General features: G+C 41.3%; 1 protein-coding gene across 9 annotated transcripts in view; it reads left to right on the plus strand.

Moving 5' to 3' along the window:
- The window catches only part of ZFYVE28 (zinc finger FYVE-type containing 28), a 288,745-nt gene that overhangs the window by 112,426 nt on the left and 160,133 nt on the right, over positions 1-16,186 (plus strand). The window lies entirely within an intron of this gene.

Below are 16,186 nucleotides of genomic sequence, written 5' to 3' on the forward strand. Positions count from 1 at the left end.
AGACCCCCTCCCAGCCCCCCCATGAACCCGCTGTGAGGAAGGCCAATCCAGTGATGAGAGAAAAATTCCTTCCCAGCCCTGCTAGAAAGGAGGGGCTAGTGTGATGCCCACAGTAGGTCCTGACCAAACCTAGTATTTTGCCCCCTCAAGGGGATGGAAGGTGGGTGCTACTCTGCCTGGTCTGGGGAAAAGGGACTTCTCTCGCTGGGCTTGCCCTTTTCAACTCCCCAGCCCTTCCAGTCCCTGGGGATGAGCCAGTGTCACCATGCTGACCCACTCCCGCTTTTGCAGCAACATCTGAGCCTCTCTCTCACTTCCACCCCTAAAGCGCTATTCCTCTTCCCCTGGCAAGCCAGACAATGCCCACCCCACCCCTCTCCTGCTTAAGATGCGGTGCGATCAACTTTCTAATTAGAAGTTTAGATGGATAATATTCTGTACACAAATTCTTAAACTGATTTTAAACTTTAAACTTAAACTTAACAAATTCTTAAACTGATTCTTAAACTTCATCAGTGTTTTAAACAAAATATATCCAATAGTCAGAGAAGTAATATTTTTGCATTTATGGAAACAGTTTGAGAACAGCCCAATATGAAAAATAGAAAACAGCTATGCTGCAACATAATAAACAGTAAAACAAGACATGATTTTAAAAATCTAGTTATCATAACCGTAAGTGATTCTTAGAGAACCAAAATGGGAGATATTACAATGATAAGTTCAGAGGTATATCTATCTCTGAATTAAATAAAAATACCCTTTTAAATGGGTACAGATAAAAATATTCAAATACATACCTGACAGAGAAGACAGCTCTATATTTAAGGATGTGTATATGTTATGTTTTTTGAGAAAAACAGAAGTATGTGATTATGTAATTAGACTAGACTATATTATTATGCATACTATGTACACATGGGGACAAATATATGGTAAGTTTAGATAAACAAACAGAATATTTGTATTTCCTGACTTCTACAACCAATTTAGGTTAATTTCTGTTAACAATTTTTTTTGCAAGGAATATATTATTCCCTGTGATTAAACACATGAGGCAAGATAAAACCAAAAAAGAGTTATGTTTTAACAGTGGAAAGAAATAGTTAGTTTTGTTAAATTAACATTTAAAGAATTGAAGAATCTGGAGTATGGATATTAGTTGAGACAAATACTAAAATGCTGACCTTTCTTTTACCATCATTATGAGGGCATGTTTTTATGAAAATGCAACGCTGCAAGTTGCTGCCAGCAGTTTGAAATCTAATTGTGTCATGTTTCCAACAAAAGCATTGCTGTACAGCCACATGACTGCAGCATCCAAAAATAATCACATAATCTCCCTGCTAGAGGGCCTGCATTAGACTCAAAGCAAAGGTCTGTATTCACGGCTTAACTGTTTTGTTTTTTTTTTTTTTGGTTTTTTTTTTTGTTTTTTGTTTTTGACAGAAGACAGTAGGAACTAAATGCACCTTACATTAACCATGCATTTTATCAGCCAAAGTTGTGAAAAGGGAATTGTAGTACTTCTGCATTTAATTGAAATTCAGTAGAAATTGTACAAATATGTAATAATTCAAATGGAAACAAACTAGATGTTGCTTTTTAGATAGGACCTCTTAAGATTAAGCATCAGTGCAATTATACATAATGAAGAAATGTAACAAATGTGGCACGAATCATTTAATTTCCATTTTGTTCCTAGTGTTTTTACCAGTGGTTTTTAAAGAATCCCTGAAACTAGCACTAATCCCCACACTCAACCAGTGGCCAATGGCAGCAAACAGGAAGATGTTCACAAAGGTATTGGTAGGCCAGCCAGGAACAGGGTTGTAATCAAGGCCACAAAAAGGATAAAAGATGTTTGTGATGGTGCTTTTCTGTTTTCCTGCACTTGCAGTGCATTAGTTACTTGCCCTCCCCATCCATGTGCTAGAGAAAGGAGGAAGATTTTATAATGTCATTTGGCAGGTAGTTTGCCATGTGCTACATATGTGTTCTTGTATTTCTCCAAATAGAACATTCTGTCTCATATGTAGGTTGATATCTTTTTTTCTTCTCCAGGGTTTTTAAATGATTCACTTAGTATATTGTTAGTAGGGCTGGCCAAAATGTGGAATTTCCAGTTTGATCCAAGGTCCCTACATAGCATACACTGAAAATGCTAAGGTCAGGGCAGGTTGCAAAAAGAAGAGCAGATTCCTCCAAAACTGGTGGTTAACACTATAGTTAGATTAATCAACCGGTCACAAACTGTGCTCCTGATACCCCACACTGGTTATCAAGAAACTGGAAGGCAAGGGAGAGGGGAGAGAAAGAAATCACACAGCCCTCTTTGTTGCATTCCAGTCTCTGGCTCCCAAGCAACAAATAAGTCCAGAAAAATGAGAAGTTACTTAAAACTCTATTTGCTATATAAAATGTTCTTCTGATCCCTAAAGGGCCAGCCACATTACCAGATCAATATTAGTTTGGATCTTACCCAAAATACCATGCTGCCAGCAAATCCTTTAATAACTAAAACTAAAGGTTTTATTATAAACAAAAAACAAAGAAGGAGAAGAGAGTTGTTAAATGGTCAAACAATCAGATACATACATATGACTTCTGAGTCCATCTATCAGGTTCTTGGCAGCATTGGTGAGTTTGCTGGCTTGTAAAGTCCCCCTGAAACACATCCAGAACTTGGATGGGTCTATCAGTCCTTTGTTCAAAGCTTCCGTTTGTAGAGAAGTTACTCCAGAGATGAGAAGCAGGACTGAAGAAAAAATGGTGAAGATGCAGCTGCCTTTTTATATCCTTTGCCATGTAGCTTGTACATCCTTTGTCCCAAACACAAGCTCACAGCATATGGGTATGAAAAAGCACTTGGAGTCCCCTGTCCACAGGTATGTCTTTACATACCCTGCTGATTAATAGGTGTAGCCGCTGGGTTCTCTCAATGGGTCCATTGTACAACTGATTGCTCTTGATGGACCATCAAGCAGGCTGGATAGTGCTGCTGATGCCCATCTGTCTGGGTGTGTCACCCAGATGCACAGCATAGCTGTGAGATATCAATTAATATACCACAGATATTTATAACTTATCATACGAAGATGATACAAACATATAAACAAGAACATCATATTTAGAAAAAAAAATTTTTCTATTGGTACATGGCATATTATATGAAATTCATTGCAATTTTTTAATATTGGTATCAATAATATTATAAAGGTTCACCCATATTCCATACAGCGTCACGTCTGGTATCTGAGAAATTCTGCCATTTTGAAATTTCTCACAAACCAGAAATCTCTCTAAAAAAATTAGTTCTGAAACACTGTCACATGCTGTTTCTAAAAGGAAGTATGCTACCTGGACTAGCATAGGATTTGTGAAGCTGACTAATAGGTCAATTTCAGCCAGCAGCTGCCAGGTTTCTGGGTCTGTGTCTCCTGAATAGCCCTGCCATGCAGCTTACCCTTGGCTGGGGACCTCAGAGCTTTCAGATTAATGGCTATTTGGGCTGCCTAACTCCTAAATGGGCAAGACGGAGAGCCAGCTGGTCTGGGAGTCTGGAACTCCTGAGTTTCCTGGCCAGAGCCATTTTACATTGCAGAGCTGCTCCAGAACCGTGAACCCTGGAAGTCCATCTGAGGACTGCCAGGGTCCTCATTCTGCAGCTTTAAGCCCAGAAGCCCTGAGAACACCCAGAATTTTCAGGTTCCCCTCTGTGGAGCTTGGAGCCATTGTTCTCAGGCCTTCCAGACCCCTTGCTGTGGAGCCAGGAATCAAGCCCCAGTTACAGTCAGGGTTTATGGGCTCCCAGGCTTCCGGCTCCACAGCAGGAAGTCCTGAAAGCTGCATCTCAAGGAATATGTTCCACAGCAGTGACCCAAGAAACCCTGAAAGCCCTGGCATGGTGGGGCTGCCATGGAGTGGTGAACCCTAGAAGCGTGGATCCTCAGCCCAGTGGCAGTGCTACCCTGGAGCCATGGACCCTGGAAGAGAGAGTCTTTTTTCCTCTCCAACTATGCCTGTGATTTGATGAAAGTTTGTTCAACCCAACTTGCTTTAATGAGAAATTTTGGATTCAATGAACTGATATTTTCAAACCAACTCTAATTGTTAATCCACCACTTTCCTTCCTTGTCATAAGTAGTCTTTGCTGATAAAGAGATTGAGAGTTCTGTCTGCATAGATGCATATGCTTGGAATGGTGCAGCATTTGCACGATATGGCTCTACTGTCTTCAGTAGATGGTGAAAAGGTGTGTTTAGTTCTTACGTGTTGCAAAGCAAATAGATGGTGGAGGCTGTGACCTCAGCACATGGCTTTATGGAGACTGGGGAGCAGACCAAGGGAGGTGTTAGGTGGTAGGACTCAGGCTGATTGCATAAGAGAAGCATGTCATAGCCCCACTTTTATGCCATAGAACCTCAACAGGTTACTGACATAGGTTAGGAGGTTCTGTCTAGATGGTATTATGTAGATGATGTTGTTAAGTATCAGTAATTGTTTTCAACATCTAGCGTGCAATTGACAAACTAACTGAAGTGTCTATAAACTTTCTAAAGAGAGATCATATACAGTAAGCAGTTTGCTGTAGAAATTGTGACCAAAAGGGGCAAAGAACAGGAAAATCCTATGCTTTTAATTATGGGATTCTTGCTTCTCCTAATTCACGCTGATTGGTTTCTTGTCAATTGGGAAGAGCCAATAAAAATTCATTTTCTGAATTGTTGAGCCACTGGTAATAGATTAATAGGGATCTTTTATCCATCACATTAAACGCCTTCTGGAGGATGTAGTAATTGGTATTTAAACTGAAGGTTCTGGGCCCAAATTCTGCTCAGTTACTCCCGAATCTCACCGAAAATCAGGATATACGTCCTTGAATGGTTGGTTCAAGTGAGAATGAACTCTGTTAATCATTTCATGCTCACATAATTTGAAATGCATACGAAAGCTTAGATTCTGCAGAAGTTTATGGCACTTGACTGGGAAAGCTTACTGAATGTGGGCAAATGGATTTTAAATCCTGCTGTAAGCCTTCATTCTTAAGACTAGCTAGCTAATTTACCTAGCTGTCTTAGAAATGTTTTTACACCACTTGCTGACTTAAGTGTGAAGTTTCAGTAAAAGTGAGTAATGGATATAACCCCATATAGAATATATACCTGCTGTCAGATGTCATTTTTGCACAATTCAAACACTATGATGCTAACAGAGCATTAACAATAACAAGTGTTTATTACAGGTAAACATTTGGAAAGTAATCTGGTCAAAGCTCAGGACTGAGAGTAAAGATATCTGAGATATATTTCCAGCTCAGCCACAGAATTCTTGTGTGACCTTAAGACAGTCATTTTACTCTGTTCCACTTTTGTAAAATTGGGCAAACATTTCCCTACCTCAGAGGGTGGGCTGTTTTTACAGTCAGGATGAATGCCCATTTAGTGGGTCTCACACACATTCCCACACTTTTCCCACATTGCCCTTTTTTGCATAGAATATTCCCCCTACACTGATCCCAAATGCTGCCATCCTTCCTTAAAATCTACCTATTCTAAGATGCCCACAGGGAACTTGTCAACCAGTGATGACTAGGTGGAATGACGTGTGGGGTAGCATTTGGAACCGTCAAATTGTGCAACGCTAACATATGTACTATTGTTCTCACTCTTTTTGTTTTTTATACTCATGTCTTGTTTCAAGTTAGATTGTAATCTTTTCAGTTAAGGGGGTCAGTGTTGGTACCATGCCTAACACAATCCTGGAATCCTGATGAAGATCGGTGCCTTTTAGATGTTAAGGCAATACAATTATTATCATTACTTATTTTTTGTAAAGTATGTGGAGAGCCGTAGACAGAAGAGGCTAGAGAAATACAAAGTGTTGTTTTAGTTTTGTTCATATGAAAATTTGATTACTGAATAATTAGATACATATTTGGGCAATGTAATCTGAATAAAGTCAGCAAGCAGTTACAGATATCAGAAAACTTCAGATTAGGCACAGAGACAAGAATATAAACATTTAGATTAGTTTAGATTTGAATATTTCTCTGTATCATATAAAGTAGCCGCCTTTGCATGTCACTTGTTTTTGGTTTTTCCTTAAAAGATAGTGGCCTATTAAAGTCCACAGTATGCTATGGCTGCTAATCCTTCAAAGTTATCCAAAGGATTAAAATATTGATTTCCCCCCCCCCCTTATTTTAAGGCAGGCTGCAAAATGAATGTTTAATGTTTAAGCTCAGCATTAGCTAAATAATAAAACTTGCACTTTCTCAAGGGCTATCAAACTTAAAAGATAGCTAATTTCATGCACAGTTTAATTAATGAACAAGCTCAGATGCTTGTTCCCCAGGCTATCAGAAGATGGAGATCATAGAGGTGGTCCAGTAAGGAGGATATGTGGAGTGTGTTGGGGGGGTAGCAACTATTCTTGATCCCAGAGCACCTCTTATTAATTTAGAGTAATACTATTTTGAACCTTATGTAACAACTTTCACCCAAGAATATCAGATTGTTTTACTAACATTTACTAACAGATTAATTCTCACAACACCCCTTTGTATTACCAAGTATTACTTTTATTTTACAGATGAGAAATGCAGAGGCTTTGACCGTGACCCTGCCATTAACATTTTGCATATGGGTCACAGTAGACCACTTGTGTGTAAAATTAAGCATATTGTTGCAGGATCAGGGCCTAAGGCCCACCCAGATCCTCAAAGGTATTTGGGTGCCTAATTCCCATTGCTTTCAATGAGAGTTAGCCTAAATATCTTTGAGGATCTGGGTCTAACAGACTAGCCCAAAACTAGTTACACAGGAAATCAGAGGTAGAGTTGGGAACAGTACACAGAACGTGACTTACGTTCTGGGTTCTAACCACTGGCTACATGTTGCTTAGGAGCTTTGCCAGGCTTGGACCTTTATTGTTTCCTTACCATTCACTAGAGACAAGAGGAAGGGTAGAAATAAATAGGTGGGGGAGAGTAAATTATATATTTAACCGTATTTGTTATTGGCTCATTCTGTTGATTTTTAATTTGTTTGGTTTTTTAAGTATCGTTTCTGTCTTGTATGTTTCAACTTTTGACTGAAAGAATGAGGTTTTTAAAAAGACATTTAAGAATTGAAATACTTATTTAACTGAATAGAAGTAAGTAGATTCTTACCTATGAAAGCAAACATCACACAGCATTTTAGTGAGAAAACCAATGTCATTTTTGGCTTGGGGGCCTTCTTGTTTTCCCCTGTCTTATTTAATCAACATAGTTTTCAACTTAATGCTCTTTCTTACCATGGTGCCTCAGTAAAATGTCACCAGACCAGTAATGCTCAAGGTTACAGTCTGCATCACGTCAATAGCCTAAAAATATACCTGTAATTATTGGATGTTCCCCATATGCTTCCAAGCACAGTGCCTTAGTTTGAATTTTAAAATAAATAATGAGAGAGATAATGTGATACAGAAATGTAATTAATTATCCACAGCCAAGTATTGTGGTGGAAACTCTAAATTAAACGCAATAGTAATTAGAAGGATGGCTTTGGAGTTCCATCTAAAAAGAGAGCATATTGTCATCATCAATCCCTTCTGGTCAAAGGTGATCTCTTTTACAGGTTTTGTTTTATGTGGGTCCTTTTGTGACTGAGAAGTCTTTTCCTCGAGCCGCAGTTTCATTGGCAGATGTTGGAGATGGTATTGGAAGGCAGGGTTGGGCCATGATTGCTACATGACAGTTGACTGTCCTTTCTTTTCTGGCATTTTTCTGAGACCAAGGCGAGGTGATTTTCCTCAAAAGTGGTCGTTCCTTCTTTCACAAGTCTTTACCAGTTTGCCTTGTCTTGGGAGACTGTCTCCCACTGTGTGATGTCGATGCCACATCTCTTGACATTTGTCTTGAGAGTGTCTTTAAAGCATTTCTTTTGGCCTCCCTGTTATCTTTCTCCTTTGGTGAGTTGGGCGTACAACAGTTGTTTTGATAGGTGTGCATCAGACATATGCACACAGTGCCCACTCAATTCAGCACCAGCTGAGGTGATCAGGGCCTCAACACTAAAGATGTTAGCCTCTGTGAGGACACTAACATTAGTGTAGCAATCCTCCCACTTGAGGATCTTCTGGAGAAAGAGCTGGTGGTGGTGTTCCAGGTTTTGCAAATGTTTTCTGTAGATCATCCAAGTCTTGCAGCCATAGAGGAGAGTTGGAATTACCACCACGTTTTAAACTAAGAGTCAAGTGTGTGTTCTAATATGGGTATTGAATGCCTGGCAAGACAGTCTGACAAAGGCAAAGCTGGCACAGTGGATCCTGTGCTAAATTTTGACATCTATTTTGCCCTCTGTGAGAGATGGCTACCAAGGCAGACGAAGTGTTCTACGTTTTCCAGTTCTTCTCTGTCACTGTAGATCTTCCTTGCTTGGTTTTATGATTGATCAGGAGCAGGCTGGTGGTGGACTTTTATTTTGCCGATGTTCAGAGTTAGCCCTAGGCTTTTGTAAGCTTCAGAAAAGTAATTAAGCGCTGTTTGTAAATCCTCCAATTAGTGTGCAACTGCAGCACAATCATCTGTGTACTAAATTTTGGTTATTATTGCCAATGTTACTTTAGTTCTAGCACGGAGGTGAGAGACATTGAAGAGGTTGCTGCTGGTCTGATATTGGATGCCAATGCTCAGTGGCAGACGGTCTTGGATTAGTGTTTTCATAGCTGCTGGGAAAATGGAGAAGAGAGTAGGTGCGAGTATACAACCTTGGTTTTCGCCAGTTCGGATGGCAAAGGGCTCAAAGGCAAAGCCAGTGCACAGGATGGAGGCAGTCATCTGGTCATTGAGGAATCTTACAGTGGTGGTGGTAAATTTACTTGGGCAACCAAACTTTGACATGATTTTCCACAGACCCTCACGGTTAATTAAATTGAAGGTTTTGATCAGATCAGTAAAGGCCATATATAGCACCTGATGCTGTTCTAGGCATTTTTCCTGGATCTGCCTAGCTGTGAAAATCAAGTCAGTGGTGCCTCATGATGGTTTGAAGCTACACTGAGACTCTGGGAACCTTAATTATGGGATTCCTGCTTCTCCTAATTCATGCTAATTGGTTTCTTGTCAGTTGGGAAGAGCCAATAAAAACCACAAAGATTTTTGGTGTCAAAGTCTCACCCACTGTACTGTTTTTCTTTTCTCCAGTTTTCACTGAGTCTTTCAGCATCACACATCTTCCTTGTTCAGCAGCTCCACTTCTGCAAAGATTTTCTGAAGGCAAAATCAGTGGGAAATCCCAAGGAAGGGGAAGCATCATCATGTTGCTCACTTTCATCATGAATCTTCTTCTCTATGTGACATGAAAGTTCCCTCAAGTCCAAATTAATCAGAAACGTATTTGGGGATGCAGTAGTCTCATCTGAAGGCTTGAACAAGGTCAAGCTCATGTATCAACCAGAACCTGATAGGAGAATATGACACACATGGATTCATGCAGAAGAGTCCTCTTCTATTGGTGTCCAAAACTGGTAGACTTCTATAAGTCGGCATTCAAGGAGACTTGTAGCATGTTGCAAGGGTGCAGTTTACCTTTCTGTCACTGGATTTGGCTGGTGCCACAATTTTTCACCATTAACTACATGGGTTAGTCCTTCTGGATGAACCAAACTCTTCTTCTTCTGGGGTAACCAAAAACAGTTTGAAAGAAAGACAAACTCTTTAGTCTGTAGCTCCCTCATCAGGGTCTGGATGGAACTTCTTCCCTTTTCTCAGGGTCTCTTGGGTCTCTTTGCCCAGTTCCTTTTCAAGTTTCCTCCCAGACCTCTTTTGCAGGCTTTTTGCTTGAGCACTAACTCCTTGGAAAGATCAGTACTCCTGCCCTTCCTTCTTCTCCTTTTGCAGAGAGATTCAAATCAAGTTCAGCCATCTTCCTGATCCCCATAATGGGGAAAGCAGGCCTCTTTAGATCCAGCAGGCTTTGTTAGCATGCTTCAGTTCCTATGGTTCCTGCACTAGAAGTGCCAGATTCTCTACGTTTCTGACAGAGACTATGCCACTGAAGTGAACTGAACCCTTTCCAAGACCCAGCTTAATCTGTGACACACATTAGAAAGGAAAGAAGCCTGATCATCATCTAGAAAATAGGCACACATGGGGCTGAGACTCCACTCCGCATCTCTTATTTTCTTTGTTAGGCACCTGACCAAGCAGTCATGTTCTTTCTTTCTACACCCTGTAGCAGGTACTGAATACCACCTAGAAACCATCGGTTACATCAACAACAAAGTGTGTGAGTGGTATTAAGTGCCTGGTACAAAAAAAGGTGGGGACTATCTCTATAGTACCTGGTGTTTCTTCAGGTAGGCTTTGACTAGATCCTATTTGACAGCAACTTTTATAGGATCACAGTTCAGCTCTTAGGGAGTGTCTACACTGGAATAAAAGAACTTGTGGCATGGTTGTGGCTGGCCTGGGTCAGCTGACTCAGGCTTGCAGGGCTCAGACTGTGGGACTTAAAATTGCTATGTAAATATTTGGGTTCAGGCTGGATCCCAGGCTCTGGGATGCTCCCCTTCACAGGGTCCCAGAGCTTGGGTTGTAGCCTGAGTCCGAACTTCTCCACAGCAATTTTACAGCCTGAGCCCAAGGCCCACCAGAGGCAAATTAAGATTTACTGGGGCCCTGGGCACAAAAACATTGGGTTCCCCCCAACCAATTAAAAATACAAATGTATTAAAATGCATTAATACAAAGACTCCATTCATTGTTTACACACTGCATTAGTAATACAGCAAATCATATTCCAGTTAATTATGCCTAAATTAACTGCTCAGTTTTTCCACATAGAAAATTAATATGGCTAGATATTATCCAGACCATTACACAAAGGTGTTCACTGCTAATCTAGACAACACTGGTGTTAGAAGAATCAGTTGTTCACAGGTCAAGAAGTGGTTCTTTCATCTCCCCTAATTTTCTTAAACCTGACCATTATGCGTTTTTCCACCTATTGATTCTGTTACAGTCCAGTTTCTTTATTGTGGAAGCAAAGAAGTCTGAAAGACAACAGTCGCAATTCCAGAAAGTAACTTAATTAAAAGAAATAATCCTAGCCTGTGGTAAAATCACTCTATTATTAAGAACTTTAAGTTTCAGCCAATGGTGAGAACAGGTTTAAAACAGTTTGCAATTAATCATGTAAGCTATGAATAAATGTTGAAGGAATCTGATGTGTGCCAAAGTGACTCTTTTGACTTTCTGCCAAAGGCAAAATTCATGTCAGACCATGAGAAAGTTGACGTTTTACTTAGTTGAAGTTTTAGGACTAACTATTTCAGCATGGGCGGCAGCAAAGAAAACAACAAGCAGGAGAGGAAGAGGCAGTGGCAGCTCCTGCTGCTCCAGCCAGTCGCACTCACTGGCTGATCCCCCCCACCTGCTCATCCAAGAAGCCTTGCCCAAGCATGTCCAGCCTGGCCAGCAGAGCAGAGGGCGCAGCAGCGAAATCATCCTGCCCTAGCATCATGAGATTTTTCCAGGGGCCCCGAATTGGTTGGGGCCCCTAGGCACAGGCCCCATTAGTCCATAGGATAGTTCACCACTGAGCCCCATGAACCGGAGTCAGCTGACCTGGGCCAGCCACAGGTGTTTAATTGCTGTGTAGATGCACGCTTAGCACCCTAGGGGTTGGGGGAAAGGCAACCTTAGCAGAGGCTATTGCTCATTGCCAGTTCATTTATTAGGGCAGCATAGAATCATAGATTAGGGTTGGAAGGGACCTCAGGAGGTCATATAGTCCAGCCCCCTGCTCAAAGCAGGACCAACGCCAACTAAATAATCCCAGGCAGACTTTGTCAAACCACACTTTAAAAACCTTTAAGGATGGAGATTCCACCACCTCCTTGGATAACCAATTCCAGTGCTTCACCTCCCTCCTAGTGAAAAAGTTTTTCCTAATATCCAACCTAGACCTCCCCCACTGCAACTTGAGACCATTGCTCCAAGTTCTGTCATCTACTACCCCTGAAAAAAGTCTAGCTCCATCCTCCCTGGAATCTTCTTTCAGGTAGTTAAAGGCTGCTATCAAATCCCCCCTCATTCTTCTCTTCTGAAGACTAAACATGCCTAGTTCCCTCAGCCTTTCCTCATAGGTCAAGTGCTCCAGCCCCCTGACCATTTTTGTTGCCCTCCGCTGGACTCTCTCCAATTTGTCCACATCCTTTCTGTAGTGGGGGGCCCAAAATTGGACACAGTACTCTAAATATGCCTCACCAGTGCCAAATAGAGGGGAATAATCATTTCCCTCAATCTACTAGCAGTGCTCCTACTAATGCAGCCCAATATGCTATTACCCTTCTGGCAATAAGGGCACACTGTTTACTCATATCCAGCTTCTTGTTCAATGTAACCCCCAGGTCCTTTTCTACAGAACTGCTGCTTAGCTAGTCGGTCCCCAGTCTGTAGCAGTGCATGGGATTCTTCCGTCCTAACTGCAGGACTCTGCACTTGTCCTTGTTGAACCTCATCAGATTTCTTTTGGCCCAGTCCTCCAATTTGTCTACGTCACTCTGTACCCTGTCCCAACCCTCCAGGGTATCTACCACTCCCCCCAGCTTAGTGTCATCTGCAAACTTGCTGAGGGTGCAATCCACCCCATCCTCCAGATCATTAATGAAGATGTTGAACAAAACCGGCCCCAACACTGACCTCTGGGGCACTCCGCTTGTTACTGGCTGCCAACTAGACATCGAGTTGTCGATCTCTACCTGTTGAGTCCAATGATCTAGCCAGCTTTCTATCCACCTTATGGTTTATTCATCCAACCCATACTTCTTTAACTTGCTGATAAGAATACGGTGGGACACTGCATCAAAAGCTTTGCTAAAGTCAAGATATATCACGTCCACCGCTTTCCCCACATCCACAGAGCCAGTCACCTCTTTGTAGAAAGCAATCAGGTTGGTCAGGCATGACTTGCCCTTGGTGAATCCATCCATACTGTACCTGATCACCTTCCTGTCTTCCAAGTGCCTCAAAATTGATTCCTTGAGGACCTGCTCCATGATTTTTCTGGGGATTGAGGATTGAGCATCTATTTGATATAGTTAGATTTGTGTCTACAACATGTTTGCTTAATTTAATTCAAAGGTGATTTGAGCAAAGTTCCCTTTGAGCCTTGAATTTCAGTTTCTACTGAAAAGATTTTTTGAGGTTTTTCTGTAGTGGCCGTTATGCTATGCAGGTCAGTACAAGAGTATCTGTTCTCTCTTGTTCCTTTCAGTCCTTAGTGTAGAATAAAAGCTGTGTTTCAGTGCTGATCCCCAACTCGTGATAGCTGTACTTCAGTCCTGATTTTCAGATATGATGAGCAGGGATCCTAGAAATCTGTTTGTCACGGAAAAATGTGGAATTTGCATTTTTACAGAGGATTTTTAATTTTTACATTTTGTGAAAAAATAAAAACATAAATTAACTATTAATTAAATTTTACTGGAAATACCAATGTCACTTATTTAATGCATGCAACCTCCCCCCCTTGTGGTTTATTTTTGAATGTGCTTTAAATTTACAGTGGAACCCCATTTATCTGATCTAATTGGGACTGGGGCCAGATCAGATTATCAAAAATTTGGATAACCAGGAGAATTGGCAAAGAGCTTTCTATCACTTATTTTAAGATGTGTGGCGGGAGGCTGCCAGGCTTGAGTGGCAGAGACTCCAGCTGTCAGCCCAAACGGCTGGTGGTTTGGTCAAGATGGAAGCTGAATAGTGGAGGTTCAGATAAATGAGTTCTACTGTATATCAATAAAACATTGTGTTCAATTGATACCTATATAGTGGCTAGGGACACTAAAGTTCAGCATTTCATTTTAATCATGGAAAAATGTGGATTTTATGGGGGGGGGGTTTAATCAGAGAATTTTGGGGGTTTTTATCATGGAAAACTAGGATCCTTGGTGATGAGCAACTGCACTCCACGGTGTCTTCAGTGGGAGTTATGGGAGCTCAATATCTCTTGGGATCAGGTTATTGGTAGCAATCAATCTCTTCCTCTTCATTTTCTTCCATCTTTGCTAGGGAGCACCTTAGAAATGTACAACTGATCTAGCCAGGAGATAGTATTTCAATGTTTATTTACAAAGAATCTATAAAAATTGGCTTCAAGATTTTTGTCCCATGAGAAATTGTCATTGGATGGAAAATTGTCCCTATCAATAATGGGACTCACTTCCCTAGAGGGGCTGGTGGCCATTATCAGATAATGCTGTTGTTTTGAGCATTATAGAAAGCTGCTATAGTGATTTCCATTAAGTCAACATTTGGAAATAATTATTACACAATGGTATGAAAGACTAAGATTTTTCCATGTACTTGGAGTAGAAAGTAAGTGTGTTACCTTGCATACCACTATGTGATATCAGTCAGCAAATAGTGACCTTTTTAAATGGCAACTGCTATTAACAGGAGTCTCATTTGTATAGAAATTGTATAGAAATTGAGCCTTTAGCAGATATTGAATTTGGCTGCAGAGTCAATTAATCCAAGGCCAGAATCTGTGATCATCTAGTGTGTGACATTCAAGAGGTCAGGCCTCAGAACTACCCCAAATTAATTCCTGTTTGCACTAGAGCAGTGGCTCCCAACCTGTGGCCTTCAAGGTCTTTCAAAGTGGTCTGCTGCTCCTCTCCTGCTGGCAGAATTGAGCTGCTGCCTCAGAACCTAGGTGGAGCGCGTTGTCATGGGGCTACAAGACCGATGCAGGCTCCTTGCTGCTGCCAAGGGGAAGGGAGATCAGCGCTCCCCTCCCCATGGCTGTAGCAAGGAGCACAGCAAAGTGCTCCTCCTGCGTCCATGGGCACTGGGGACCCTGCTGGAGCCAGAGGGAGGGGAGCACTGATCTCCCATCCCCCTGGCTGCAGAAGGGAGCCACTGCCTAGGAACCCAGGTGGAGCTCACAGGACTGCATGCAGTTTCCCTGCTGCAGCCAAGGGGAAGAGGATGCCTCCTCACTGAACTCCTTCTGTCTGAGTGCAGTGGGAAGGGGGAAGGGAAGCTGCTACTCCTTCCATCTGGCTGCAGTGGGGAGAAGGAAGGGAGGCTGCTGGCAGAGCAGCCAGAACCCACCATACTTGAGGAGGGGCAGGACTCTAAAAATCAGTGCCTTCCAGTTTGGGCTGCACTTAGTAGGCCACCCACTGTGACATAGCTGCCAGGCCATGTGCTTCAGTGTGCAGTGACAGTCACTCATCTACACTACTTGCTTTGTCTGTGAGTGTGTGTCATACTGTGAGTAATTTGTAGGTGTATAATAGTGAGTGGAAAAATGAGCACAGTAGCATCAAAATGTTTACTTTAAATATGCAGCGATTTGTAGTCCTTAATGGTGTATAGGTCAATACATTTTTTATGAGTTGATAGACTGGTGGCCCTTCAGGGTTGTAAAAATTATATTTGTGGCCCTGGTCCCAAAAAGGTTGGGAACCATTGCACTAGAGCATATGTTTTAGAAAAACATCCAATCTTGATTTTAAAAAATGCCAGTGATGGGGAATCCACCAGAAACCTTGGTAAGTTGTTCCAATGGTTAATTACCTTCACTGTTAAAAATGTACATCTTATTTCTAGTCTGAACCCGTCTAGCTTTAACTTCCAACCATTGGATCTTGTCATACCATTGCTGGAGTGGAGAGCCCATTATCAAATATTTGTTTCCCATGTAGGTACTTACAGACTGTGATCAATTCACCTCTTAATCTTCTCTTTGTGTAAGCTAAATAAATTGTGTTCCTTGAGTCTACTACTATAAGGAATATTTTCCAGTCCTTTAACCATATAAATATCCTATCATATAATGATTCTCTGCACACTTATCCTTCAAAGTTGCAGTTTATACTACATACACATCATGGGCACATGAACTTCAGTCATCAGTGGGGAAAGAATTCAGGACCTTTTTTGCTTAAAAAATTGAAGCTGCTATTACATAAGCTAAACTATCGGGTTAAAACTTACATCCACACGTTATATATTTAGAGTGCTAATAAGAAGCTATCACTCTAGATTGCTGGCAGTCATAATCCAAGGAAGCAAAAATTCATCTGTAAACTCAAATTCTGAGATCCTGATCTGCGAATCCAGAACTTGACCAATTTACAAATTGAGTAAAGTAAATTATGATTTGATAGTATTATGTTGCTTTTG

Source organism: Emydura macquarii, unplaced genomic scaffold, assembly GCF_026122565.2.
Source record: "Emydura macquarii macquarii isolate MOO-44397 ecotype Brisbane River unplaced genomic scaffold, CSIRO-AGI_Emac_v2 contig_2199, whole genome shotgun sequence".
Lineage (NCBI taxonomy): Eukaryota > Metazoa > Chordata > Testudines > Chelidae > Emydura > Emydura macquarii.